Raw genomic sequence first — 6,000 nt, 5'->3', positions numbered from 1 at the left:
GTTACCTGGGCAACAAAGGCTTTCATCTGATTCTTCCCCACCTACTCAGATACACAGGAACAACGTGGATTTAGTGGCTGATGTGAAATAATAGAGGAACAAATGGTTGCTTTAGAAATGATTTGCTACATCCAATGCAGTTTGTGAATGCTTTCAGTTACACTACCCTAGCTATATGCAGTGTTTGCAGTGCATTTATGGGCCATTAGATGGGGCTGTGACAATATCAATAGATGGACTTGTGTCCACGGATACTTCATGCCTAGGGCCTATGTGAATTTTTCAGTTATGCAACAGCAGATCTTGGCAATGATGAGAGAGATACACAATGTATTATATGAAGGCCATTCAGTAGAGAGCAGGTAGCAATACAGTGGGAAAACTGTATTTATGGGAACGTAAATGAACATTATATTTTTTTTGTAAACAACATAAATGTAAGTACCCCCCCATTTTGAGCACAACTACCCCCCCCCCCCCCCCCCCCCCCCCCCCCCCCCCCCCCCCAACAACTGCAAGCTTGATTTAGATAAAAAGGATTACTATGTAGATTACACGCGACCACTGTCTTCTCGAACACGTAACACGTTAGCGTTTGCACGATTTAGGGTGAGTCCCCGCAAATAGGTCCAAACACCGTTCTGTGTAAGTAAAAACATTTATAGATCAGTTCACTCAATATTAGGGTACCGGAAAGCTTGACGGTTTATAGTTTAAATAACACCTTAATAAATATGTATATTAAAGTGTCTTGCAGTTTAAACTTCAATACATTCTTATCAATTACCTCCAGATTGCTGTGTTTTTGTAGGAAAGGGTGTGATTACGTTACATTTTCAATGATGTGGCCCCGCCCTCAGAACATGATCCTGCGTAACTTTCTGTGCAGTAATCTGGACATCGCTGCTCGCTCGTAACCTGCTTTAAATGGGCCAATTGACCTCCTCTTGTTTGTACAATTTCTTATGTTCTTAGGGTTAAGAAATAACCATAAATTAAAACTGGCCTGAATTATCACAACTGTGTATGATTGATATTCACAAATACACCGATCTCCAATATTTCCCTGGTGGTATATTTCATTGATGACCCCTTTTGTCTTCTGAGATTTAGAAACTGCTTAATCAAAATCCATATTTAAACTGCTTTGCTTCTGCTGACGGTCACAAACTGATTGTGAATTGCTTTCAATTCCAGGTGTATGTTTTGCAGAGGCATTTTTTATTTAACACAGGTTGGCTGCAAATTCTGGGGGGAAAAAACAAACTGGAAAAAAAAATAAAGAGCGCTTACCATAGCCATCTATAGATTGTGGCTTTTACTTAGCTGTTAGATCATCACTTTAGGTAATACAAACAGGCTGTATTTAAATAAGTCACAGGATGAAAATGTATTCAAATAATTAAAATTGTCCACTCAGCATGGCAAATACTAACATTAAATGATGTAACTGTGGCTGTTTTGTGTGTTTCAGATATACTGCCCGCAGGCTGCTCATTCGTGCAACATGCCAGTGTGGTACATGGTGCTATTAATACATGCAGGGAAGGGCAGAGATGTGATTATGTGGGTTCAGCTGTACATATGTCCTGATAATACCATTTAGCAGGATATCACTGTGTTACAGTACAATAATCATCTTTGAATATTTATGTTAAAAATCACAAGGGGTCCCAGTTAAATGGGGCAGAAAGTAATACACAGTATTAAGGGCACCACAACAACTGTCGTCCTCCACAGAGCAGTAATGGAGTCAAAGGTCCAACAGAATAGGATTTTGCACAAAGACCAAACAACAGGCTTTTGCTGACCTAAATCGCTCAATTACACATCAGTGACTGAACCGCAGGGGAACCAAGAAACCACAATATCTCAATCTGCCTACATTTTAAATAAACTTGACAATCTCCTTTACAAATTGAACTAGTGCCCCTATGTATCTGGGTTAATCATTTTTTTTGGAAAGAAGCATCTCTCAACTGCTTCTGTTCTGAAAATCAAGGGACCGAATGCCCTACATGGATAACAAGCGACTGCAATAACAGGTACAGCACTTCATCATTCAGTGATCACACCATTGTCAACCCCCTCCAACAAAATCAACTTTACCGCAGGATTAAAAAGTCTGTTGGGTTGTTATCATCATATTCTGTTCCCTGAAGATGTAAGTACAAGACAAGTGTAGTATTTGTTATATTTTCAATTTGGTAAAGTGACAGTGACCCTGTTGTATACAACTTTGCTTCACTGGGCTTTCCAACTCACAGACCTAAGAATTAAAGAAACAACAAATATGGTTTATGTGAAGCACTCTCTGTTTACATTAATTTAGAGCGGAAGTTGTATTAAGTTTATTTATTTATTTTTACAATCAATAACAGTCTCTATTACAAACAATGAAAGACAGGTCTCCTTTATCACTCTGCTTTAGAATAGAAACATTGTTCAGCTAAAAAATAACATGCCTGTCATCCCTGTTAACCTTGTCTATCACTAGAACTTGGCTTCAAGATATTTTGATGCCAAGGTGAAGAAAGGGTTTAGAAACTGTGAAAATGCATTTTTTTATTACTGAATTGTAATCTTCACAGATGTGTCAATATGATGAATAATTAGGTACCAATTTTGAAGTGCAAGACACCATTAATAGGATTATTTCTTTTTTCAAAACAAATTTATTAACGAATTTACATATGCGTAATGGGAAATCTGAAGGACCTTGGTAATTTCACAAGGGCTGTTGTACCCAATCAACGTCCCTAAAGGCAGTATCGAGGCAGTCTCATGGGCGTTCTGGAATGGCAGCAGTTTGTCCAGGACCTTTTATAATGTTAAGAATCCATGTCAGGCTGTTCGAATATGGTCTAATATCTGCTAGCCTAGTGGTGGTGTTCGTCATGAGGCCATGCCAAGTGTTTTTAAACAGCAAAGGCCTGCAGATTGTGTAATATTTAGAAAACGGGAAGAATGCTTCTAAAAGCTTCAAGCTGTCCTGGTATGGTGACAAACCTGCACAGCTTGGAACCTCAATGAGATTGCTCCCTCTATTCTTGTCATTTTATCAAATAAATATTACAATTATTACAGGTTATAGAGTCAGTTATGCTCCTTGTTGTATTTGTTGTAATACTATTCACATCAGCTGACAAGATGGTCAACATTCTAAAGTAGGAGTTAACTTTAACACTGACACTGTCTGTCACTGGATTGCAAATATTTTTAGGCACTTAAATTAGCTTTGCGCTGTAGTTAACTTGAAGCTGGAACCCATTCAAGTACATTTTGTTTCTTGGGCTGAAGCCAGGCTTCACTCAAAGGAGACATGCCTCATTCTGTTGCAATTAATATTTACTGCCTACAAAAAACTTACCCCAGATTCACACGAGAGGCAAAGAGTTTGCAACAGATAATAACAACTAATAATGTAACAAGAAAGAACAGGCTCTGAAAAATGTGAGGGCTTCAAAAACGTTTTAATATATTTTAGAAAGCAACCAAGCATCCTAAACTAGATTAGAATGCGTTTCAGCGACACCCACCCCCATTTTGTTTAACAAGCAACAGATGTGTTCACAGCAATACTACAATAAGGGCCAGAATTTAGAGCTGTAACCCTTTCATAAACACACACATTATTGGTCTCCTGAAGAACCTTCAATTCTCTTCTAGTGTCACTAGAGAGAGTAAGGTGTTTATTGTTCCAGTACTTTACCACAGTTATAATTACATACATCTACATTAAAATGAGACAAAGTTCTAAAACTTTTAAATTTGCATTCTAATTAAAACGAGAGGAACTTTGTTTGATATTTGGTTAGGCCTCTTTCTGTTATTTAACCCTAACATAAAAGACAGAAACTTCTCAGCATTCTTTAGGGCTACAGTAGCTTATGATTAAAGTTGTGGATTACATTGTGTACACCTAAAATAAACATTAAGCACAGTTTGGTATTATTGTACTGTACAATCGTGTTTAATTAAAACCGCAACTATTAGCAAAACCATTGTATTCAATCATATGAATCTGAGTTGCTCCATTTTGGCAATGAGTCTATGTAACAGGCTGGCTGTGAATCAGTGAACTCACTGTTTTCGGACAAAGTCCTTCACCACTATTCAAATTGATCTTCGAGGACGATAGTTTTTTTCCACCTGTTTTACAAGCATCTCACTTCCAGTTACACTCTCTGAGTTGTTGGAAAGAACTTACTGGCAGTTTTGAAACAAATGGTAACTCGAGTGTAGTAACTCGAGGCAAGTCAAGCTCCACCGCGGCTGTGATGCTTTGAGTGCAAACTCAAAAGCCAGTAGAGGGCGCCAGAGAGCATTGACAGATTTGCAGCTGGACAGACCACGAAACACATTTATACATACTAGTACAACAATAGGTACATATTTTATGTTGCTGAGTTTCCTTTTCTGGATCCAGTATTGTATTTATTGTATAAATCTTTTATTCTGTGTCGGGAGGTATCATGTGATGATGATGTCATCACACCAAGAGAAAAATAATCACCATTCTTCTGTCAACATAACTATATTAAGGTGATTTGGAAATACTGGAACCAGATAAAAGCCAATAACCTAACCTGATTGACTGGTTCCCCCCTTGTATATAGCTATAGCTCTCTAACTGAAAATCGAACTTTAAAGGTAACAATGTAGCATTTTGTACATGTTACAACAAGCATTTCATATTCCAATGCTTGTTCAATAAAAGTTGAAGACTTTAAAGAATGACATATTCGCCCTTGTGCATGAACTCTTTGCTAGTTTAGCCCTGCTTTCTGGGAGCAAGGCCAATATGTGTTTTAGTTAGAGAACATCTGTTTATTTATTTTAACTTTTGACATTGCCAAAGCACATAGACTTCAACCACAAGCTGTTTATTTTTTCTATATTTAAGTAATTGGTTATATAATCTTCCTCCAGAATGAAATGTTCTGGAAAAAAGATACAGGGGAAACGATAACTTTATTCTTATATAAAACTAAGAGTATAATCAGAAGATTTTTGAGGCTGTCTACCAGTGGCTGTTCTCTGCTTGCAGAGTAAGAACAGACACATTCACAACAACTACATTTACATGGATCAAGTATTCTGAATTTTTTAAATCCCTTGAATGCTGACATCGACATCTGACAAAGCTGACTTCAGTTATTGCATGCAGGTAATGACTTAATGTTCCTCCAGTATTATTTAATATCCCACCTATCATATTCAGAATATATTGTTTACATGATTATAATACTATTGTGGGTAGTAGTGAAACATTACTGGCTGTCTAAAGATACAGTACTGGGTGTCCCAGAGTATCCCCAGCCCCTCCTGAGTCAAGGTTCTTGATGGTTAATGAAGAAAAAAAAAGAGCATTTAATTTTATATAATAAAGTAATCAACCAAGTTGCCAAGAAACTGAAAAGAATATCATACGGAGAATTTCATGCAATCCAGGGATGTGCTTTCCAAGATTGCAGCTCTGCCTGACCGTTAATAGCCGGACAACCTTGGAAACAGAAACTAGCAGCATAACAATTAGAATCAAACAAGGTGGAAGGCTGTTGGCAGCTCATCTTGTTAAGTTCTATCTGTGCGGGAAACACAAGGGCCCATATGATAATGGAAGGCATCTTGCTGTGAGTTACTTTTCTGTTAATTGTTTTCTGTTTTCTATTTTGTTTTTCATTTGATGCAACTTTAACCCTTTGCGGTCCTATATCGGACCAGGTCTGACATTACTCCAGTCTGATGTTGGACACTGTCCGACCTCATCAAAAAGACATAAAGCACAGGTCTCTAGTCGTTTTTTTCTTCTTAAAAAGCCAAGAAAACCTTTCAATGGCAGAGTGAGACCGATAGGAGCCGAATGAAGCCAAAAAAAAAAGGTTGTATCTGATATCCCCAAGCACCACAGAGATAACACGGACATAAACAAAGGAGATAGCTACTTCTGCATCTTTTGCTCAATGAATATCACAGACATTTGCAGAGCTTTTTGAG

The sequence above is a fragment of the Polyodon spathula genome, chromosome 2 (genome assembly GCF_017654505.1).
Source record: "Polyodon spathula isolate WHYD16114869_AA chromosome 2, ASM1765450v1, whole genome shotgun sequence".
NCBI classification, from domain to species: Eukaryota; Metazoa; Chordata; class Actinopteri; order Acipenseriformes; family Polyodontidae; genus Polyodon; species Polyodon spathula.
This window is presented reverse-complemented; position numbering follows the sequence as displayed.